Below are 25,304 nucleotides of genomic sequence, written 5' to 3' on the forward strand. Positions count from 1 at the left end.
TTGTTTATTTATTTAATATAGTAAGGGGAATAACAAAAAAAAAACTTTATAAAAAGAGATTGTGAAAAAGTGGAAAAAATGTAAGTGAGTGAAAATAAATCCTCATTGTGGAATTTATTCACTTAAAATAGCACTGGAAGTATGAGTGTTTGTTTCATAGCTGAATTCTAATAGAAATAGGTCGCTGTTCGGCTTTCACCAGCGGTTTGCGGCAATGAAACGATATATTCCCGATAGACAGTGAAGGCAACGCTGGTTCTGGGCTGGACAGGAAACGACGGAGACGCGCAGCGTGTCTCCTCAGCAGCTCTATGAGAGAAGAATGGGAAGGGGAATGGGATTGTACGGACAGACGAGCAGTGTGTGAAAACATGAGGCAAACAGCCAGATCTTAAGTAGATTTGTTTTTTTCTAAAGCAGATCATTGAACGTATCATCAGGAGTTTTTTTTTTTGTTGTTGTGGTTGTTGTGAACCCCCGGAGGGCAGTGTTATCCCCCTTTGGAGAGCACAGAACACAGGACAGAGGAGGAGAGGAGCCTCTTTGTAATCCCATTTGACTGTAAGTGCCTTTTTTCTGTAATATTCCAGCATGTTTAGAACTCTCTAGCTCCATTTAGATGATTTTATAATAACACAGGCTGAAAATGACAAGCTCTGATAATAAAAGGTTATTATCCCGTATAAATGGCAGCCCATCCTAGATGAAGGAGAAGCTGTGTTTTCACCAGGAAAAGCAGCTCTGTGTTTAGGAGGATTGGATGTGACTTTCAGAGGTGATATATGATGTTGCCGGCTCTTTGCATGGGGGGTTTGGGAGCCCCCGGTGCGGCCATTGAACAACCCTTTTCTTGGGGAGCGCAGCGTACGGGCCGCCTGGGAAAAGAGGCGCAGCTTTCCTGGGAGTGTCAATTAAAGCGGATCCTATTGTTATTTGTTAATGACGGCACCCCGGCCATGCTTTACGGCTGTGTGTGTGTGTATGTGTGTGTGTGCCAGCTGAAGGTGTTTTCAGCCTCATTTTCCCCTCTGCATGTGAACAGGAGGTAGATGTAGAGGCTGGAGTCTCCACCCTGATCAGCAGGAGGAGGAGGAGGATGGGGGGGCTGGATCAGATTGTGGTAATGGCCGATGGTTTTGTCGCTCTGTGTTTATGTCGTGCTGGAGGATCCACAAAAGACATTGTTTCATACGTGGAAAAGCCCGTGGGACCATTTGGATGTGTGGTGTGTCTGTGCGCATCGGCTCCACACTGCAGTCCATGATCAAGGCTTAAATCCCTTTGTTGGATCAAGCCTCCGGCATGCAGCCAATCTGACCAGGGACCATCTCAAATGTAATGCCACCGTGCAATTCAGTCAGACACCACAGACCTGGACTCAACAGCCTGACTGTGCTTTTAAGTCTGTTTTCTGCCCATATGATTGGTTATGGCAGAGCTGGAGATAAAGTCAAACCTGTTTTAGGTTGTGTTTACTCTGTGCAGAAAAGCTTCCCAAATGACCACAACAAACATAAAGGTCCAACTACTGTATGTTTCCATCCTTCAGACAATAACACCATGCACCCAAAAATAGAAGATTTTAGTACACATCTCATTGGAAAACCTAAACCGAACCACAACCGTGCAACACCCAAACGTAGAGCCCCTCTCTGTTTGGACCCCTGTCCTCACACACACATGCACATACACTAATCTATAATGATGAACATGTAATTAGTATCAGTTTTTGTCTTGTCTTACTTGTTGTCATGTCTCACATGTTTTGTCAGGTTTTCAACAGCAACCACTTAGCTGGCTTGTCCCACTGTCTTGTCTTACGCCTGTTTTGTCCCACTGTCTTGTCTTATGCCTGTTTTGTCCCACTGTCTTGTCTTATGCCTGTTTTGTCCCACTGTCTTGTCTTATGTCTGTTTTGTCCCACTGTCTTGTCTTATGCCTGTTTTGTCCCACTGTCTTGTCTTATGCCTGTTTTGTCCCACTGTCTTGTCTTATGCCTGTTTTGTCCCACTGTCTTGTCTCGTCCTGTCCCTGTGCACTTTCGTCTATATGAGTCCTCCCTCTATGCAAATGTATATATAACATGTGAACGTAAAGTTTGAGATTGTTGCTTAAACACAAGCTGTAATTAAAAATAAAGTTATCCTCCGAAGAGGGGGGGTAGTGGTGGGTTAAAAAAAAAAGGAAAAAAAATAGAAGATGATCCCTTCCTAATGCATGCCTTTTGACCTGGTTCCATGGCATGTAAAAGCTTCAAGCTGGAAACTCTGCTTGGACCATGGGGTTCAAAGGTCATTTTCAGCACGCCATGCATGCCGCTGTCTGGCTGGCTACCTCAACCTCACGTTGTCACTGCAGTAAACTTTGTCTGCATGTGTGTTATTTGCACAACCAAGGCCAGGCCAGAACTGTGCGACAAAAACAAATAGAACTCACTAACAAGCCACTTGGTCCGGCCTTTATTTCCTACTGTGGCATTATAATAGACCGTCTGTATCCTTAAGGCACGCTTGATTTGCATCCACAAAGCTCTAGACTGGAAGCACATTATTCTGGGCATGGAGACAGTGCAGCAACAATGTGACCCATTGGCTTACATTGCAGTTAATGGGTTGAAAATAACCGCTGGCCTTCTGGTCGCTCCCCCTCAGGCAGATGCCTTTAAGCTTGTCATGTTGGGGTTTTTTTCTCCTCCTTTTTGTGAGGGAGAAAATAGGAGTTTGGAGTCAGATTTCACAACGCTGTCTAGTCAGAGGGAGAAAATTAGTGATGTTCCAAGCACATGAGGGAAAACCTGACATATGTTGTTTTTATTCTTTTGAGTATTGTTACTGTGGCTTCCTGTGCTGCGTCTTAAGAACTTAATTATAAACTGGTTCTATAAAATATTTGCTGTGTTTTTGGTTTCGGGGAGATTCTTTTTTTTCCAGTGAATATATTTTAGACTTGCGGCTACATTTCAAAAGCCACATTTGGAGCAGTGTAAATAAATAGGATTATTGTCACTGTCACTGTGGTATAACTTCAACAAGTTCCTGTTTCAATCACATATTATAACTAGTGTATATTTGCCCAGAGCAATAAACTGTCACAGAGGCATTAGTGCAATCAATCACAATAACAGATGCACATAATGTGATGTAAATTGATCATATAGACGGTGCATTCAAGCAGTACGTTTTATAGCTTAGTCATGGATTAGGTTTCATACAAAGCAGGTAAAACATATGTTGTGTGACGGCGTGTATTTTCACTGGCCCAGTGCAAAAACACATGTGAGGTTGTATTTTTTTTTTCTCTGTCTTTTGGCTTTCTATCTTGAGGCTATCAAAAACGAGAACCCAGGGAGAAAAGCTTTATATTTTGGAAGGAGCTCACAACAAATCGACATAACCAGAAACATGGTTTTCTCATTCATGCACTCATCTTGTCTTGTTGTGCCAAAAGAGGAAAGGATGAAAAAAAAAACATCTTCTGCTTTTCCTTCCTTCATCTGGTCCCTTTCATCCTTTTCTTTTTATATACGCTTGATTTCCCTTCGATGTAGTTGATTAGATGAGAAAAACAGTTGTCAAAGAAATTTTGGGCTTGAGGAATGATCCCCAGAGACCGTTGGAGACGAGAGATTTGAATGCTATTCTTGGTTCGTGTGTGTGTGTGTGTGTGTGTGTGTGTGTGTGTGTGAGAGTGGAAGCATCTCCTGTGTGTCTGTCTGTCTGTCAGCGTTTTACTGGATCTGGCGTGCAAGTTGCAAGGTCCCTGTCTGACCTCCGCCCATCCATCCACCCATGTCCCTGGGCATAAGACTCCACTGCACAAAAGCTCCAGAGACTGGGGCAGTGATGGCGACAGCGGTTGGTGTAAGTTTACCCAGGTTGTGTTACAGCCAGGGGTGTGGGTGGGTAAAGGGGAGAATGGCACTTCAAACGCAGACTCCCGACACACTCTGATGCAAAGCCGGAGGGTAGAGAGTAACCTGATATTTCCACGCTACCTTGGCTCGGGATGGCGACTGCGGAATAAACAGGAAGAGGGCACCGGGTGCATCGGAGCCCGGCGGGATGCCACTTTTTACGGGTGTGTTAAGTGAAAACAAGAAAGAAAGTAAATGTGTCCCACCCCCGTCGTCACAGCCACGTGGTCCCAGCCTGTATGGGGCCTTGTTCTGGTAACATTTTGCTGACCTTTGGTGGCAGCTGCCCCTGCCATTTGGAAACAAAGACAAATGGCTAAGCAGCCCGCCTGTAGCCGGCAAAATCGCCACTGTTCCAGATAGCGAGTTGGTCTTCCTGTTGGCCTTTTCATGCACACTGGTATCACTCCTCTCATATGGCAGGAAATCAATTGTTTGAGATGCAGCCTTTTCTTCTGTGTTGATTGATTTGAGTTAAATACGGCGAATCAGTGCAGTCTGACAGAAAAAACATACACGCCCTAACTTTGTTTTTTCTTCAATGCACCAGGAAATGCAGAATACGCAGACATTTTCTACTCTAATAATGGAACATCTCCCTGTCCTTCACCAGCGTATAGATAAGCCAGGCTGGCCTCTCCTCTGCAGCAGTCACCGCTGATCAGAGGAGGCAGAAAGAGGGCACCCTGCTCTCCTTTCAGGGCAATAAATGATCTGGATTCTCGTTCACCAGGTGCAGTCATGCGGACAAGTGCAAGCACACACGCCCCTATAGAAAGACAAGTAAAGATCTGATCAAAGAGGATTGACCTACAATTGGATCTCTTTGCTAAGTAGTGTAAGTTATCATATCTGTGCTACTGGGTGAATGATTTCTCCTGAAGCAGTTCACAAGTATCAGAAGGATGAACATTTTTAGTACGGGTCAGTCCTGCTGGGATTTGCAGGCTTAAAGGAGAAGTCCACCATTGAAACTTTTACGCTGTTACATAGATTTATGTGTTAGGTCCTCATATGCATCCTTTGTGATCTGGTCACAAGTGGACAGCTTTAAGTCTGCTAGTTCACACCCGTTCCTCACATATATGTCAGGTGACCACTCATCATTGGATGCCACCTCTATGGTCATCACATATCTTTATGGACTTTTCCAAATTTTCAGAGGCTGTGGACATAGTTTATACATGTATGCAGAGAATGTCTAGTTGAGTTGGCGAACCTTCAGTGTGGCCTAGAAAATACTGCTGAAAGAATGTGGCCAGTCCACCTCTGAATATCTGACATTCAATATTTTCACAATTATCTGATATCCAAAAAATAAATTAAGCCTGTGCACTTATGTCACAAAAGGCTAAAATATTTTTTATATATTTTGGATCCAGTAACACAAACATTCAGAGTAAATTTTATTGTAACCTTTATTTAACCAGGAAAAAAGCTCATTGAGATTAAAAATCTCTTTTTTCAACAGTGTCCTGGCCAAGACAGCAGCAGCAGAAGTTACACAAAATGGAAATCACAGCCATACATCCACACTAGAAATATACATAAACACAATGAAAGTCAGTACTAAAAACAAACTTAAAACTAATAAGAACATACATATAAAACATCACCATTATTTTAAAAGGTACTAAAAGTATAACAACAATGTTCCTTAAAAGCATCTCAAAGCCAAACCCGATTCAGTCAATCAGAAAAAACATCTACAACCACATTTGTCCTTTTCCCATTGATTTAAAATGACTTTGAATGTATTAAAAGAGACCAGTTCCTTCAGTTTAATGTCCTTCTGTAGGTTGTTCCAGGCAGTGGGAGCAGAATATTTAAAAGCTTTCTTTCCCAGTACTGTTCTGACTTTTGGAACCTGTAAAGACAACAGATCCTGGGACCAGAGACTGATTATACAAGTCATTCCAACAAATGTAGACCACCAAAATGAGTGAGTCAATCTTTAAAAAAGCTGTACATTTTCTATGATAACCAAGCAATGCACTCATCTCAAATCACAATATGCTGTATAGGATGATATATTATGTCACTGCCTTGTCCTGTCTGTAGTCTTTACCCTTAAGTCAGAAGCAATGTCACACCCACTGAACTACCTAATTGGTGACATGTCAGTAATAAGAGAAAAAGAACGAGAACTTATACACTGACACATAATGTGAAATAATGACTTGTGCTTTATTTAGCCTGACATTTCAACAGTTTTCTTGTGGCTTTACTCTAAAATTCAACATTGTTTTCATTTTTACTCAAATTTATATCGTCACTGATTAATTATATTCTCATCAGCTCCAAAAAAAAAAAAAAACAAATCAGTTGACTTCCTAATTTACACCTGTGCTTATACGGGTGTAAATTGATGTGTTGTCCACTTGTTATCAGATCACCCAGGGTACATGTTAATGTCAGGTGTGAACAGGGCCTGAGTTGCTCCAGTAGATGTCTAGTCGTACAGTTGCATCATTCCTCACTTGTTGCATCCAGCTATTGATCTGTAAAGTTTCCCCTATAAGGATTATTTTAATTCTATATAATCATGTAACATGTGACTGCGTAAGAGTGGTTAAATAAAGAACTGTGCACTTCTTGGTCATTATGGGCCATTTTGTTGAAAAAGGGGGATTAGCGGGATCTCCTTCTACATTTAAGCCACATAACCACCCTGGTTTATCTATTATCTATTGTCACTTCAGCTCCACACCACTTCTTCCATGACCCATTTTCATACATTTATCTGATCTGCTATGATACGCGTTCATCCTGTTGTATTGTTCATTCATTAGTTGCCCTTTTGTAACCACCTCCCTTACTGTACAGTTTGTTTAAGCAGCTTAAGCAGCTATTAATCAGTGTGACTTTGACAATGGCAGGTGGCTGATTCTCACTGCTTGGCTACTGGTGAGGACCCCCCTCCCTCCCCACCTCTTTTTCTGCTTCTACTGTATTACAGATGGTCTGTTTGCTTCATTGTTTTGGGAGGGAGTCTTTGTTGGCCCATGACAGGAAATGGGGACACTGTAAAAATGTGCCTTTTGTGAAATATTTGACTCTTGATTGTTTTGTAGCTCACACAGAGATGCAGTAACTCATAATGAGCCACAAACCCTGGAGGTCTTTTTTGCGTTTCTGTTGTGACTCTGTTGATCACTGGGGTTTGAAACTGATCTTAGCATCCAAGTTTGGAAAAGGGAATTTCATCCCAGTGGGAATTCTTTGCTTAAAAATCCAGCAGTCGAGTCAGGTATCCACCAAGAGAGGAAAGAGGGGCGGAGTAGAAGAGGTGATTTATGGTGTCATGTTTCTTTCTCTACGCCACCTGCCTGTGTAATCCAAAGTAAGTCCAGTCAAAGCTGCACCACAACAGTCTCGGGACGGGTTGATGGATGGGACGGCCTGTCTGTGTGGATGGACAGTCTGTAGAGTGTGGGCCATGGATAATGGAGCTTTGACATAGAATGCTTGAGGCGAGCGGGAGGAATTCAGATAGAGGAGGAATAAAAGCACGCAAAGTGCTAACTCAGACGAGTGCAGTCTGACTCCTATATGGAAAATATGCACTATTGACTGGGGGTGATGTACGATCTGTCTGGCAAACCAATTAGATATAGAGGTGGATTTATTTCCCACTCCCCTTATTGCTTTCACATGCGCTATTTTACATCCATAACCGAATTAAATTGCGTGGCTAGTCCTACAGCAGCTCATAGCCATGGTTCCATCATAGTTGAGCTGCAAAGATTAATCATGTGGAGGAAAAAAATGGCAGCTAATCTTAACATCAATTAGTCAATTTTCTGCGCATATTTTGTGGTCTGGAGGTTGTCAGATGTGAGGATATGATGCTTATGATATTAAACTGAACTTAAAAACTGCGACTACTTAAAAAAAAAAAAGACTAAATATTCACAAGATGAATGCATTTTGGAACATTGTTTGGAAAACCTGCAGTCATGGGAACTGGTTTCAAGTTAACACAAACACATCAGAGCACCAGCGGCTCACCTGTTTACACCTGGAGTGAAGACAGCTGGAAACTATGATCTTGAAATGACAGAATTTTGGAATAGACTGAAGAAATTGTTTATCAAAGGGAAGTTTGTAATATAAATGTGGAGAAGCCCCTAGGTTATTCTATTGAAGCATCTCATGTTTTTGTGGTTTTCTTTGCTTCATCAATACTAGAAATACATCTGTAGTAATAAACTCACCGTCACTATCATTATTTGTATTGTAAGGTGCTATAAATTAGAGCTACAATGATTAATTGATTTACATCTATTATAGTAGTCAACTGTTTTGATAATTGATTTAGGTCCTGCCCACTCTAACATGGATATATTTTATTGCCATTAAGAAGTTCAATTCTAAACTTAATTATCTTAGGTGTTTATTGTGGAAGTGTATGGAATTCTTAAAAATCTTTACTTTGGAAAGCATTTTTAATTCTGTGAATGCTGTTTTTATTACGCATAAAAGTCAGAATTCTCAGATTTTACCTTTTTAAATTTGGAATATTTCTGGGTCATCTTCCTTTTCCTGTGACAGTAAGTTAAACATCATTGGGTTATGAACCAAAAAAGACATCTAGGCCTTTGAGGAAACAGTGACATGACATTTTTTTTTTTTTACATTTTTTTTTTTTTTTTTTTAATGGAAAAAACCAAGTAAGGGATTAATCAACAAATAATTAAGCTGTATTACAAATTACATCCTGCTAGAAAAAAGCTGGAGAAATCAGCCCAGAAGGTCATTACCATTGGAATGATTCACTGTCACAGCTCATCTCATCTTTTCTTTTACTCAAGGAGGGCTGAAAGCTTTCCCATGTTTCATCAAAAAAATTATTACGAATTGATGAATTACCAAAACAATCAGCATTAATAGCCTCAGGACTAATTCATACCCTGGGATAAACATCGGCACTGCCACTTCCTTTGTGTATCGTCTCTGCTTTTTGTATGATCAGAGTTCAGCTGGTTCCCATGAAACCATAACATCAGTTTGTCCTTATGTTGGTGCTGGGCTGATGCTGTGTGTTTGTCTTCTTGAAGTCCATTAGAGAGGGTTTAAGCGACTCACTCAGCAGACTGTACCGTTTCCTCTCCAACCCGCTGTGAAATGCCTCCCTCAAATGTTTAGATGACCTCTGTTTAGATCAGTTTATGCTCTCTAACCATTGACCTCTGGGTTACATTCCAGTCAAATCCACAGAGGATACTCCTGTATATACGACTAGGAGTTACACTAACATTATAAGACCATTTGAGAATGTGGGGGCTGTAGTTACACTGATTACAGTGATCTGTACTGGTGTCTCTACTGGGAGTTTAGTACATATTGTGTTGAGGGTGTCATGTTTGTGTGTGTGGTTACAAAAGCAAAGGCATGTTTGAATTATGTCAACAAACACTTATTTGAGCATCTATGACTGGATGATAAAGCAATATTTATGACAATATACTTTTACATTGTGATAAGTATGTATGTCACTGTGGTGCAGTGGTCCCTGGAGAAGTGGGTATACTCTCAATTTTTGCCTTTTTTAAGACACGTTTTTTGAAATAGTCAAGAAAAAAAAAAAAAAACCTGTTTAGAAGCAGTGACATATGAAACTACTCTGTTTAGTTTACCCAAAAATCTGTCAGTAGTATTTGCTCATTATTATAAAATTATCATGACTTGATCAGGAGCAGTTTGAAGGTATTACTGGTCACACAAGCAGCTGCATGAATGTAAATGTATTCAACATGAGGCAAACGTAGGATAATGTTAACCTTTCATAGCGTTAGCCTACTCACATAGTTTAACCATTGGCAACAAAAGCTCTTCTCCTCTAGATGTGCAGTCATATGGTCAGTAGTTTTACAGTGACTCATTCTGAAGCCACCTTAAAACTTACCTCAGAATTATAAATTCCATGAAAATAGGTTCTCTCAATACGTGCCACTCACTTGAAATACGTTTATTCTGCCTTTCTCGTTCGCATTTCTAATAATCACGCATCTTTCAACGAGACGTGAAGTGACCTGTCAATCAACTGGGGTGGCACTGGCACCTGAGGTGTCCAATCAGGTTCCAGAGGTGGTCAGCGCTAGTTAGTAATATTTTCCTTGGCATGACCCACCCTACTCTGCCTCTGATTGGCTCATCAGTCCTCATGCCTAAAGTTAACCAATCAGTGAAGGCAGCGAGTACTAACCAATCAGAGGTAGAGTAGGGCGGGTCATGGCTTCACCATCCGAGGGGAAAAATGGGCAATTTGGCTCAGATACAACAGAATGGTGCTCATCAGGGGGGATTTAGAAGTGTGTATACGCAATACTGACCGAAAAATAAGTAGGTATACTCCGTATACCGTGGACTACACCACTGGTATGTCATGATGTACATTTGTCACTCATCTTTTGGGTTTAACCCTTAAAACTATTTCTGCAGCTCGTGATTTATTGCCATTATCATCTGTATTTTGAATTTTTAAGTGAAAAACTTGATGTTTATAAAAGCTGAGTAAATTCAAAGGCTATGATATCAAAACAGAGAAAACTAAAGAAAAAATGAATAATTCTGTAAAATGTCAGTAACTGAACATCTTATACAACCAATGTCATTTGTCAAACTACATAGGCTTTATTTTTAATCGATATTGTAGAAAGTGACAATGTTTCCACGTTCACTACAGAGTCTCTAAACATCCAAATGGGTCATATCTGATGATGATGTTCTTGGAGCTTGATTAGTTTACATTGTGAGTTAAAGCATACACAAACTCTTTCAGTGTTTACATCTTGCTGAATATGAAGAGATTGCACAAATCACGCATGAAAAGATGCAAAATAAGCTGTAAACAACAAAATAAGAGTCTGACGGTATATGTATTTTTTTGTCTTATATGGCTTTATTTTGTGTAATTTATGTCATTCTCACCTTTTACATAGTTTTCATCTTGTTTTGTCTGTTGTGCCATTTTCATTTTGGTTCATGTTTTGCATCATCGTTGACTTGTTTTGTCTTTTACTTCATTGCCATTTATTGTGTATCATTTGCACCATTTTCATCTTGTTGTGTCTTTTACCGATATTTTAAAACCACAAACAACCACATGGATTCCTCAACTTTTTACTAGGACAAAGGAATCAGTTTTAAAATAACACTGATATGTAGCATTTTTGGCCATATCATTGAGACCTATGAGCATGTACTGGATTTAACCCATATAGACCCAAACAACCACTGCCAACCAAAATCATCTGCCAGTATAAAATGTTTAATAACTTCTGATCCATTAAACCTATCAATCCATATAAATAGTTGATGAAAAATACAGATTGTCATCTTTTCATGGTCATCAGATATGGCCCATTCGGACGTTCAGAGGCTCCGTAGTTACTGTGGAAACACCGTCATCTTCTACAAGATTAGTTCACCAGTAAAACCCAGGGAGTTGTGCATGGAGACACTTGGTTTATGTTCAGTTAATGATAAGTTTTGTTGAAAAAGTAACTTTCTTCATTTTTTTCTGTTTCTGATATTACAACGATTAACTTTAATCTGAGCTTTTATGAACATGTACATGATCAGTAAATTAAATATGGGAAAATACCTCATTTTTATTGAAGAAACGCATAATACAGAAGATCATATTATAATAAATGGTGATAAATTACTTGAAAACTCTTAAATACAGAGAAAAATCCATTTCGAAACTACCACAAAAGTAAAACTGGGTCTTTATGGGTTAGAGCTGCAGGAGCTGACATCAGGAGGAAACAAAGGTAGAAAATTGAAAATACACACCTTCCTTCTACAGCACTCTTGTCTTTGTCCAAAAGAATAAAAAACTAAATTAAACTTGTTGTAGATAAGTGAAGCCATTTTTCCTAGCATCTGTTAAGAAACACAATAGAGAATTCACATCCAGGTCATGATTGATGTAACCTGGTCAGCGATTTGTAATTACAGTTGTCAATCACATATTCACTCTTTTACCTGAAATTGCCTGTAATTAGACCAAATTGTATCATCACAAGGTAGATTTTCTACATCCTGAAAACACAGGCAAGGAGTATGTCCTTTCAGTCCACTTGAATCACAGTATGCTTAAAGGGATTCATTCAAATTTTGCCCAGTGACGCTTAAAACTATGAAGTACTGGAGCTTTAAGTTGTCATTCTCTTGAACTGTAGCTCTGGTTCAGAATCTGTTACACAATATTGAGGGTAAAACACCAGTGCACCCCTGCATTATTTAATATTCCAACTGTTTCATGTTGTTATGTGCTAAGTTCAAGCTATGACCCACCAGTACACCAGAAACTGGGACTGGAAAGCCTTGATTGGCCATTAAAAATGCACTGCAACCTACTTTCCCCCCCTCAGATCTTCTGCAACACATTCACCACTTATCAAAGAAGTTACCCCAGCTCATGTCTGTTAGGAAGTAGCTGCAGTATCCAGGCTGTAGTTAAGTGTGCGGTGAAACGTCAAGGAAGGGAAATGAGAGAGGTTGGAAAGCAGCCTGATCTTGTCACTTTGCCCACTCATTGTATCTCAAGCCAAGAGCCACAAGCGTGACCGCACATCGCTGTGTCACCAGAGGGGTAGCTGGACTCACCCCTGCTCCGCAATCAAGCCAGACCTGGAAGTGCAGAAACACCTGTAAGGACTGGGTGAAAAATGTGAAGTGGGAGAGGAAAGAAGAGGGGAGGGGTGAGGACAATTGAGAGGCCACTCATGAGAACCAATAAAGCATTCTTCAGAGCAGCTGATGTCATGTGAAATACGACAGCATGGAAACACTGAGGTCAGTCTTGGTTTTCCTTGGGTCCTCTGCCAAAGTCTGGAAGTCACACTTTTTCACAACACTTGGCTTCACGCTAGCGCTCTGCTCTTTACTGTAACACTCAAATGTTGGCAGGCTGCTCTGATTTTTTTTTTTTTTTTTTTCTCTCTTCTTTTTTTGCATTTGGGTTCATGTAGGACACTGAAGTAATCTGGAGTTTCAGTCAGTAACAGCAGTGACCTACAAGACAGCAAGAATCCGAGGGAAAGCGGCCGCCCTCGCTGTGCAGATTGACACATTTTTGTGAGAGAATCCCTTGACAGTCAGTCAAACCTGCAGGCTTAATCCCAGAAAATAGCTGTGTGTGTGGCTGCCTCCCAACAAATCTCATTCACTAATACTCTGGCAGCTCCAGGACTGAACCCAAGCCTGTATTGACTGAATCTCTGGGTTAAGTTAGTGGCTGAGTAACTTGCTAATCCCTCTGTGCTTCGTTGATCTTCACTCTCTAGTGATTTGTCATTATTTTGACCCATGTGCCTCATGAGGAAATTTTACTCAGTAGTTGCGGGATATTTGTGGTTCTTCAGTTTGACCCCTCACCTCTCAGCGGTGTTGCTGTTATGTGTAGCAGGTGTGTTACCGATAGAATGCTACTGATTAATAAGTACTGTATGATACTATTAACCGTTAGGGGTCCACGGTCACGACCTTGTGACTCAATCACATGACATTTTCAACATGTCGTAGCGTTGGAAGTCAGTCACATAGACCACTGGGGACAATTTCATTCAAAAGTGCGAACTTGACGCACTTTAACACTTTTTATTTGATGTTCGTAGAGCAAATACAATTGGAGATATGACAGTTTGAAACCAGAGCAAACAATTGTGAATAAAAGTATGAAAATCATGAGGGGGGGGGGGGGGGGGGGGGGGGGGGGTTATATTTCTGACCATATCTACATAATTTTTTGTCCTTTTTCCAAAACTGAATAAAGTGGTTGAGTCTGCAGATTCTACTACATTGACAGCATTAGCATTACAAGTAAGGGTCAGAATGACCCCCACCTGAACCAGATGTGGAAACCGGGAGGACCGGGGAGGTGTGTGTGTGTGGGGGGGCACCTATGTGTAGATATGCTTTTATGTCAAATATTAAAGTATAGTTTTAATTTATTACATTTTTAATTTTGTATACCTAATATTTGGAACCAATATTCACTTTTAAAGTCTTTGAAAAGGTTTGATAAGCATGTTTGTGATATTTATCCAATAAATTATATAGATTTTTCAAATTGGATTTTATATTTTTTGTGTGTTTTTTGTCCTTTTGTGTTGATATAGTAGGTTACAGTGAAAAAATAACAGGCAGATGATATAGATGAAGTTGTGCTGAAAAAAAAAGATACCAAACATGAGTATAGTAAACATTTCTTTAAATAGTATATAAAGGCAAAATCAAAAGTATTCAGAAACGGCCAAATAGGCTCAGACTCCTAAGGGTTAAACACCAATGTAGTAATGATAGCAGTAAACATAGGCTAGTAATCACAATTTTGGCTAGTAATCAGAAGTTCTGGTGTTCACAGGAGACTGAACTTTGCTTGCGATGATACCATGTATTGTGAAACTAAATAATAATAATTGATGGCATACAACATATAAGGTTACATATTTATAGTGAAATGTGAATTGCCATTCGGGGAAAAACAATAAGAGCACACTTCAGCTGATGATGCAACCAACACTATAAATCATTGCAGTGTGAGATCCAGAGTCTAACAATAATGAATTTCGAACGCAACAAAATACCACGAGATTTTGACACAGGAAGCAATCTATGGGAAGAATTACAGCTCTGCTTAGGTTTTATCACCTGGGTTACATATGCCTAGTAGGAGATTACTCAAACAAAACAAATATTTTTGCATGATGTAGGATCTATATTACTGGAATATTTAGAAAATGGCTCAAAGATCATAGCTCATTGAAGAAGGCAGAAATAATAGTCCAGAAAACACATGATTTTAACTAAAGTGTTATGTTTTCTTTCCAGAAATGTTTCAGTTTTTCTATGTCTTGATCTTAAATCTTGATCTTAAATCCTGTAATGGTAGGGAAAACCTTGGATTATTCCAAATGTTGCATTTTCCAATTTAAGATGTAGGTTATGCTGATATAATTCAGGTTTTAGGAGCATTCTTTGGATATGTATGCAGTGCCTTTGGAGTATGTGTCTCAATAGGGCTTTTTTTTGCAGCTGACAATACATCAGCTTTGTGCGTTGTACACAAAAAAGATGGCTAATAATTTGCAAGGCTGGAGTAGAAATGCATGGACAAAAGAAAAAGCACATTTGTGTTTGGAAAAGAGAAACATTACTTGTAATCATAAATGAAGACTTTTATATCAACAGGTTTTTGGGTATACGCTAATATCACAGTGGTAGAAGGCTGTATTCACAAGGTCAAACAACAAATCCTATTTTGATACAAAGAAGTGGCACAGAGTGTGCACAGCTGTATATAAACAGGAATGTTTGTGGAATATTAGTTTTCAGTAGCCGTGAAATAGCTCATAAGATTGTCTTTTTCAGATAAAGGCAGAATATGTCGTGCATGGATTTGTCATCACAGTGAATGAAATGTAAGATTTCTGCCTCAAAGCTGATCACTGGCATAAACACCCTGCTTTCCCTGCAGTTACATTAAACCCGTGCACATGCTAGAACACAAAAGAGATCCGACATCAAAAGGGCAGGCTCAAATGTAGCCTAACACAACAGGCATTTTATCATGTAATTCTGCAGCCAGCCAGTGTGGGATCTCCATTAGATCCCACTGGCCATCGTGGGAACATTCCTGACGCAGCATTATTCCGTAATTCCCACCATGTGTGGTTTCTCCAGAGCTGGGTCCTCTCTTTGCATGGACCGTGGAGAATCCCACTGAGGAGAGGAGATCAGCTCCTTGTAATCGCAACCAGACATCAGCGGGAGCGAGTGTAAATGATCGGCGAGGGTCAACGATGCACTGCTGGTTGGAGCGCACAAACAGAGCGGTTTGTGTGTTTAACCTGAGACTCGCTTCTCATATTTATGGTAACGTCATGTGACCAGGTGGCAGTTGAGTCTGTCGATAATCCTGAATGAACTCGAGGGCCTGCAGTTGAGTAAATATTAGTGAGGAGATTTGATGAGGTTGTTTAATTATTCATAACAACTGCAGTCCTTCTTGTACTATGATATGAAGCGGGGTATAGATGCCATGTAGTCTCGTTTTTGAGAATAAAAGTAGCTGCTCCTTTAACACTTGACTGGGTTAAGGACAAAGACACTAATCAATAGTAATGCTGGCTCCTACTGACAATGAGCTTCATAGTGACCCGTCAATTGTCTCACTGATGGTGCACCTCACTGGCCTTTACAAGAACACCCCGGGTCACTGCGAAGACCTTATCGAACTCTGAAACCAGACGAAGATGCCGGTGGGTGTTTTGGATCGATAAAGGCCATTGTTACACAGATCATCAGTGAGTTAGCTCTGTGTCTCAAGCAGATTATAGTAGTGAATGGTTTTTTGCTTTGTCTTGTTAAACAATGTAGTGATATATCATGTTCGCAGATTATATCTTGTCATGCAACAGAAGAACGAGTGGAATGCATCTTTAATCACTGATCTATAGTCTGCGTTCCGTGACCATGACATATGTTGGTACAGTTAAGAGCAGACCGTCTTTAGTTTGTAAGATGCTGTGAGGTTGTTTCTGTCAGTGTTGGAGGTAGCATAGTGTTCCTGTAATAGTATTACATTGGTCTGAATTGAATTAAGTAATCACATTATATTTATTAAAGGCGCCGTTATGTGTGTTCTGTTATATAATTTCTTCAACTATCCGACAAACAAAAATAAAAATAGTCAAACATGCAACCATTCATTATCTGACCAGAGTTTGCATGGTACAGTCATGGAAAAAAATATTAGACCACCCTTGTTTTCTTCAATTTCTTGTTCATTTTAATGCCTGGTACAACAAAAGGTATCAGATTCTCTCAAATAAAATAGTCATACTGTGCTATAACTATACTCCACTCCTTGTATACTTCACTGTAACTAAAAATTCTGCACCTTAATTAAGTTAAAGTATGTATTCCATGCAAGTATTATCAGAAAAATACATTGAAGCTGTAATATCAGCATTGAAATATCTAAATGGCAATTCTTTGTGCTATATTAGATTATATCACATATTTTTAGCAATGTTCATAGTCTGAGAGTTCTAATTTAACTCTGTATGAAATTTGCTTTCTTCACAGTGGTATCATATTAGCTTTTTCATTAGAATGTATTGACATTATGTGGGTATACAGTCAGTAGACCACCCTTGTTTTCTTCAATTTCTTGTTCATTTTAATGCCTGGTACAACTAAAGGTACATTTGTTTAAACAAATATAATGATAACAACAAAAATAGCTCATAAGAGTTTAATTTCAGAGCTGATATCTATCCATTTTCCATGGTTTTCTTAATAATAACCAAAATCACTTCAGTTCTTGCATCAATATCTATGGCATTGTTCTGCCAAAAACAGTGCTTTTAGGCATTCCATGTTTTCTTTTCTGTCTGTTTTAGTCACATGATACACACAGGAGTTAGTACTTGGTTGCATAACTGTTGTTTTTGGATGACTTTTGATGGTCTAATAATTTTTTTCCAGGACTGTATATAGGACAAAACTCGTTCAGTGCTCTTTGATTCGGGGGTTGAGATGTGCACATGACCTATTGTTGGTGACAAAACTGTGACATTGAAGGGCAAACTGTTGTTGTGCTTCATAGGACTATCCAGGAATTGTATTAATTTACTGATGCATGATTGATTTTGAGGCAGTTCATTTTTGTTGTAGGTGGTGGCAATCTGTTTTTGTCATTTATTTTAATATATTGCTATAAGTTAATTATGAGAACATTACAGCCTCTGGCTTCGCCGCCTTGATTCACTATAAAGCATGCAATTGAATTTTCTCTTGTTCTGACCGTGAAATTTTTTGTGAAGTCGTTTTTGTGCTGGTTTTCACAGTTTTTGTGACTTTGCGATGACACTTTATTAACACATCATGAGATGGGTATCAGAAGAAAAAAGTGACATAATTTTAAAACTCACATCAACCTTGTGCAGGTTGTTCCTTTTTGTCAAATGCTTAATATAAAGATCTGATGCTGTATCGTGGTGTTACGGTGAAGTGAAGTCAAAATATCAGAGTTATAGGAAGTGCCAACTTGCATAGAGGAGTAAGTTATATCCAGTCATAACAGTCATCACAAATTAAAACCATGATCTGTCTGAAAACCAAAATCTGGCACCACAGGTTAGATTTTCTTAAGCCTGGAAACGGGGTCAAGAAGAGATGCAGAAGTGTTGTTTCCTGTCAGACCATTTGAATTACAATGTCCTGAATAGAATAGAATAGAATAGAATAGAATAGAATAGAATAGAATAGAATAGAATAGAATAGAATAGAATAGAATAGAATAGCCTTGTCATTGTGTGCATAATGAAATTAGGAGTAAAATGTATGCTGAAGGGTAGTTATGCAGTTTTTGTTTGCTAACTCCAAAAAAACCATTGCATAATGAAGCTTTGAGAAAGGTGGTCTTTCATGTTTGTGCAAATGAAGTTTAACATTATATTGTAGTTGGAGGTTAACACAAAAATAGTGTCACATATGATAATGAATTACATTCAATTGCAAGTAAATAAATTTGAATTTTTTTTTTTTTTTTGATGGATGATCCACCCCCATACTGGTTGTCATGATCTTCAATTGTTGGGCATTTTATTTCACAATACAATCATTATAACTGAGTAAAATACTAAAGCATGACTGTATATGCTTCTGATCTATGAGGTGGTCTGATGGAAGTGTCCAGAGGGGCAAAATGTTCACTGATCTGTCTGTTGATATGCTGCGTCAGTGGATAACAAAGACTGTCTATGTGTCATCCTTTCCATAGTGTCTGTTTTTAGTCGAGTCCAACCCGTTTTATAGTCCCTCTTCATATAAAGATGTCTAATTCTAAACATTAGCTGTAATGGTTGGGGAACTCCTTACAGAAAGGGGATTTCACAGACCCTACTCATACAGTATGAACATGTATCGTGTCTGATTCCTGCTTGCTCATTTACTTCGCTTCCCCTCCAACAATCCTGTCTTTCTTTTCCTGCTGTGACATCATCGTCGCCCCTGCTAGCTCAGTGTCCAGCCGTCCTTCCCACTTCCTGCCCTGACAGGAAATGAGCCGCCCCAGAGGTCTGGGGGGAAGTTTGGGTGGACAAGGACACACCTGTATCCACTACACAGCAGCCTGTGTTTCCCCTTGGTCTGTTGTTGAAGTGGGGCATTAATCTAGGCCACATTAAAAGTTTGCTGCAACTGTATTTTATGAAGGTGGGGAGACACAGGGCACCTTTTGGGAAGCTGTTTTTCTTTCAAGGTGCCTAAAAGGTCACTTCAGTATAGTGGTGGAAGAAGTACGCACATCCTTTAGTTGAATAAAAGTACTAATACCACACTGAAAATATTCCATTATAAGCAACATGTTGTATTCAGTACTCAGAATCTGACAGTTCTAATTTAATTCAATGTAACATCTAGTTTCATTCATTGCCTGTGAATGTTTTCATACCAGTTTTTTTTTCATTAGAACGAAATTATTTATGTTCTTATTCCGGCTGTTGCACCTTCTCAGAGGGCCTTGGGGTTGGTTTGAGCGAGGGGGGAAAATGATATAAAAGGCAATGTATAATGAATGCTCTGTAATTCCACTTCTTTGTTACATTGCTCAAAAAAAGAAAAAAAAAATGACTGAAATTTTTGAGCATGAATATATGTAACTAAAGATTATGTGAATAAAATCATAATTTCCTGCCTCATCTGTAAACATGATTTTTTCCCAGATCTTAGAAAAAAACAGCTACTTTGAACATGCCACTCTTATTCATCATAAGTATTTTTATTATGACAGCAGAAATTACATCCTGTCTACAGTAAAGATATAGATCCCTTTTTACCAGAGGAGAAAGAATAATTCAGATCCTCTCCTAAAGTAGCAATACCACACTGAAAATACTTCACTATAGCAAAAAATTTGGTCTTAATCAAGTAAAATTACGAGTTTGTCTGCACGCATCAGCAAAATGCACTTCATCTGTAATATTAGCATTGAAATATCTAAAGATGGCTATTCCCGTATGATATATCACTTACAATACAGTATATCAAATTTTTCCAGCAATGGACATAATTAGGTGGTTGTAATTTAATTCAGTGTAACATTCAGTTGCCTGTCAGTGGCATAATATCAGCTTTTTCATCTGAATGAAATAACATAACATGAATATACGTAACTAAAGATAATGTGAATGGAAAATTATAATATTCTTCCTCATCTGTTCTGAGAAAATAGGAGAAAACTGCAACTCTGATCATCCCACTCTTATTCATGGCATCTATTATTGTTATTATTTTATAGTTATTTTTATTATGATGGCAGAAATTATATTTTGTCTACAGTAAAGGTGTAGATGCAGAGTTCTTGTGCTACCTTTTACCAGAGGAGAAAGAAGAATTCAGATCCTCTTCGTAAGTAAAATAGTCATACTGTGTTCTAACTATACTCCACCATAACTAAAAACTCTGCATATTTAAAGACCTTAATCAAGTTAAAGTATGTATTCCATGCAAGTATTATCAGAAAAATACAATGCAGCTGTAATTTCAGCATTGAAATATCTAAAATGGCGATTACAGTATGCTATATTAGATTATATCAAATATTTTTAGCAATGCTCATAGTCCAACAGTTCTAATTTAAAACACAATGAAATGTGGTTCCATTTGATTTTTTTACACAATTGTATCATGGTAGCTTTTTCATTCGAATGTATTGACATAATGTGAATATACATGACTATCAGAAGGTGCTCTTAACAGGGTTCGTACAGGTGCTTGAAATCCTTGAAAATGCTTGAATTATAATGTGTTTTCAAGGTCTGGAAAGCGCTTGCAATTATAACTCTGCAATGTGATTTATTTATTTTTAATAGTAACTCTGCCAGGTTAGATGCCAAGCCAAAGCTACTTACAAAGAGGTGACACATTTTCCAAAATAAAACTTAATGCCAAAAAAGAGTATTAGCTGATGTTCTCAGGTCGACTCCAAGTGCATTTTTATCTTAATCTTTATCTCTGTGCAAGTGTGTCTGAAGAATGCCAAGTAGCTTCCCCTTTTTTGGATAAAACTTTGTGTTCTCCTTGACTTTCTAAACTTTTTGCTATTATGAAACATAAGTTTAGATGTTTATAGCATAATGCAATGTACATCATTGTGATAAAAAGTGGGGAAAAAAAATCATGGGTATATGTATTCCTGTAGACATGTGTTTTACCTCAGCAATAAGGTGCTATGCTGGAAAAATTTGAAAAATTTGATCTTGCAAAATGTGTAAGAACCTTGTGTTAAAGTAGCAGAATATTGCCTCTGTCAGTATTAACCCATAAAGAGCCACTGCTACTTTGGTGGCAGATCCCAAATTAGTTTTTCTCTAGTGATTTATCACCATTTATTCTGATAATATGGTCAGTATTTTGCATTCTTAAGTGAAAATCAGGCATTTTTCTACATTTAATTCACTGGTCATGATTGATGTTCATAAAAGCTCCAATTAAAGTTGAGGGTTATTACATCAAAAACAGAAAATGGGGAAAATGACTTCTTCAGTAAATATATCATTAACAAGTGTCTCCATCCACTGTCATTTGATCAAACTTCGTGAGTTTTACTGATGTATCGATGTTGTAGAAGATGACGGTGTTTCTATGTTCACTACGGAGCCTCTGAACATCCAAATGGGTCATATCTGATGACCATGAAATGATGATAAACTGTATTTTACAGCAATTATTTACATGTATTGATAGGATTAGTGGATCAACAAGTATTAGACATTTTAGATCAGTAGATGTTTTTGGGTCTTTATGGGTTAATGAATAACTGTGATTAATGAGTGTTAATGATTTACTGTGGATCAACTGTTATTTAAGTAAATTATTTTGGTTCCCAGTGGGTGTTTGGGTTTTTATGGGTTCAAAGTAGCTTAAAAATTAAATACTCTAATACTAATGTGCATGTACTTTGAAATATATATTAAAATGACTTTCACCACTGCTTGAGCATTGAGTCACAAGGGAATATATTGTTTCCAGGTCATGTTTTGCCAGTCTGCACAAGCTGCACTGTTTCTTGTTTAAATGTTTTCTGTCCATGTGTCGCAGGCCTGTCCTTGTTTTCAGCACTGGGGCAGCTGCTTTTTACCAGCCTGTGTGCTTATTGTGACTGCATCAACTGTGTTCCCTGCAGCTGCACAGACCCATGTGTCACTGCCACACCTGTTCAATGGCCTTGTGTTGACTGAGTGATATCACACATTAACTGTGTGCAAATTACACCAAGGAGGGAGGGGAGGGAGGGAAGACCTGTAATATGAGCGGCCAATTGTGTGTTTTCATATAAGAACATGCATGTGCACAAATGCACCCACAGACTCCCCTGCCAGAAGGAGTGTTTGCTGTGAAAACACACACTCACATTTTTTTTTTTTTTTTGCCAGCGGACGGGCCACATGCTACAGCTGAACAACAGTTGGTGTGTAGAAAAATGAACAGCTGAGGCCAGCGGGAATAGCTTCCTAGTAGTTAGTCACAACATCAGCTGCCTACCTAGCTCCGTCAAACAGTAAATACACACACTCATGGCCAAATCATAGCGTTGATACTGTGTGTGACGTGCTTGAATTCAGCTTTGTTACAAGACGGTGATTCAGCGTGTGGATTGTTTTTGATAAAATAAGGTGAGGCTGGTGAGTCAGCAATGAGTTGATGATTCGCTGAAATGTTTAATGCTGGTCAGCAGTGGTGAGACCTGGTGAGTCACAGTAAATACACAAGTAAGAGTTTTGACAAGGTTTGAGTTTCTACTCTGACTCATGTGTTGAATTTTTAGCCTGTGGTGGTTACCCTGCTTATTAAACTGCCTCTGTGTGTATGTGTGTGTGTGTGGCTCCTGAACGGCTTTGTAGTCCAATGGAAGCAGCTCAGATGTCACATTCTTAATCTCGCAGTAATGATGAAGAGAGTTTATAATGAAGGGAAAACCGTGCTTGATTGCTTTCAGAGCTTTGCTAGAAGTGTCTCTCTGGCTGTGCGTGTCATTTTGCCTGTGCTTAGTTAAGTCTCTCGCTCAAGCACCCTCTATAGTTAATCCTCTGTATTCTTGTGACAGTGAAATCGACCGACTCTCCTCCAGCTGCCGGTTGCTGCCAAGAACTGCCTCTCCTGCAGTGCAGACCAAGCACAATCTTGATCTATAACTTTGGTATTTCACTGACAAAAAGCCAACCAGTGTGGGGATTGTGTGCTGCCGCCGTAGCCACAGAACAACACTCAATCATACCTGATATATTTCCCTCTCCTTCTTTCCAGGGGATAAAAGCCCAGTACCAGAGTGGAGTGGTGGTTTTGTCTGACCTTTAACCTCAGTAGGAAGAAGGGAAAGCCACTTCAGAGGTAAGAGTTCCTGTAAACAGCAGTGACTAAATGGTGCCATTGCTACTTTCTGTGGGTAATAAATTGCGAGCAGAGGAAAAAATAAAACAGCAGTTGTGTTGCTGCCAGTAAGCTTTGAAGAACTTATACGTTCTTGCACAAATGGCACGGAAAGGAATTGTAAAACCAAGAGCTATAAAGAGCACTTAATGATTTTACTTATAAATAGAAAATTTGTGCCAAAGTAAAAAATTCTCAGTCACTTTTTATATTTTTGCTTCCATTTAAAGGAGTGATATTTTGCTGTTTTAAAAAAATGGAATTATGCATTTTAAAACATTTCCCTGTGGTCTACATAAACTGTAAATGCTATGCTTGGGTCTGAATTCTTCATTAATTCAACTCCACAGGTCCATCTTCAACCCTATTTCTGAGTAATGACACCAGAAAGGTTATTTTGAGTGCTGGCCCTTTAAATGCACATGACTCCACCCCCTCCAGGTTGTTGACCATGCTGCTCTGTCCACTTCAGCCACTTGACTTCGTTAATACAACCAACAACTGAACATTTTAGGTACTGCTGACAAACAATTATGTCATACTCTGAGAAATGTTCATCATTTTGACCTTATATGTGCAAATGTCGTGATGTAACTAGTTATAGACGTAACAAATTAAGAGGGAATTAAAACAGGTTGTAGAAATTGACTTGATTTTTCGCAAAATAAATATAAAGATAGCTTTGCAGCACCTGGAGGGTTCAAATTCAAACTTTTTGGAACTATTAGGGTCCAAATACACAAATAAATGAACCAAAGACTAATAAAAGTGGGTTTAGCAAAATATGACCCCTTTAAGTGCTGATTTTCATTATTCATCATTTATTAAGTCGGTGATCAACTAAACATAGTATTAACAAAGTCAAAATGACAATCTCTCTTATCTGAATGTTGCTTAAGCTCAAGTAAGCAAAACTAGTGAGCTAATGTTTAGTAGGCAGCAGGGTTTACATAAACACAAAACATTAACAGGTTGCTACCAATTCCCTGTGAACCAACGTTGGCAAAGCTACAGCCTGTTACTATAGATAAATGTGAAATTTGCTTGTGTAGATTAGAGGTTTTCCAACCATCTATTCCCACGTTTCTGGGCAAACAAAGTTTCCACTGCATAATGAAGCTCTTTCCGTTCCTGGATCTGAAGTTGAACTTAGCCCTTAAATGCAGCCAAATGTTGTTCATGATCAATTTCAGTCTCAGCTGAACGTGACTGGGATTCAGATTCATTTAAAGGGGTCATATTTTGCTAAACCCACTTTTATTAGTCTTTGGTTCATTTATTTGTGTATTTGGGGACCATAATAGTTCCAAAATTTTGAATTTGAACCCTCCAGGTGCTGCAAAGCTATCTTTATATTCATTCCGACAAAAGTTGAGTGGATTTCTACAACCCATTATAATTCCTGTTTAATTTGTTACGTTTTGCCACGACATTTGCACATATAAGGTCAAGACTTCCGACGAACATTTCTCCAAGTACGATGTAATTGTTTATCAGCAGCAGCGGTTGTAGTAAAAACTGAAAATATGTCCCAACTTCGAGCCAATTACCTAAAATGTTCAGTTGTTGGTTGTATTAATGAACACAAGTGGCTGAACAGGACAGAAAGCACGGTCAACAACCTGGAGGGGGTGGAGTCGTGTGCATTTAAAGGGCCACCACTGAAAACGACCTTTCTGGTGTCATTACTCAGAAATAGGGTTGAAGATAGACCTGTGGAGTTGAATTAATGAAGAATTCAGACCCAAGCATAGCATTTACAGTTTATGTAGACCACAGGGAAATGTTTTAAAATGCATAATTCCATTTAAAAAAGCAAAATATCACTCCTTTAAGTGTCGCACATTGATCTTGATCATCTGATATGGAATGAGTATTCGACTTAATATAGATAATCACATTATTTTTTTTATTCTGTAACGGAGGCAGTCTAAATTGT

At 38.8% G+C, this 25,304-nt stretch overlaps 1 protein-coding gene across 3 annotated transcripts in view; it reads left to right on the plus strand.

The window, feature by feature from the left end:
* The first annotated feature begins 300 nt into the window (after positions 1–300).
* raph1b (Ras association (RalGDS/AF-6) and pleckstrin homology domains 1b) overlaps positions 301–25,304 on the plus strand; it is a 71,369-nt gene continuing 46,365 nt past the window's right edge. For all 3 annotated transcript variants that reach the window (XM_030151884.1, XM_030151894.1, XM_030151903.1), the window contains exons 1-2: positions 301–561; positions 23,243–23,326. The gene's annotated coding sequence lies outside the window, so the exon portion shown is untranslated. The remainder of the gene's footprint in view (positions 562–23,242; positions 23,327–25,304) is intronic.

This window comes from Sphaeramia orbicularis, chromosome 2, assembly GCF_902148855.1.
Source record: "Sphaeramia orbicularis chromosome 2, fSphaOr1.1, whole genome shotgun sequence".
NCBI classification, from domain to species: Eukaryota; Metazoa; Chordata; class Actinopteri; order Kurtiformes; family Apogonidae; genus Sphaeramia; species Sphaeramia orbicularis.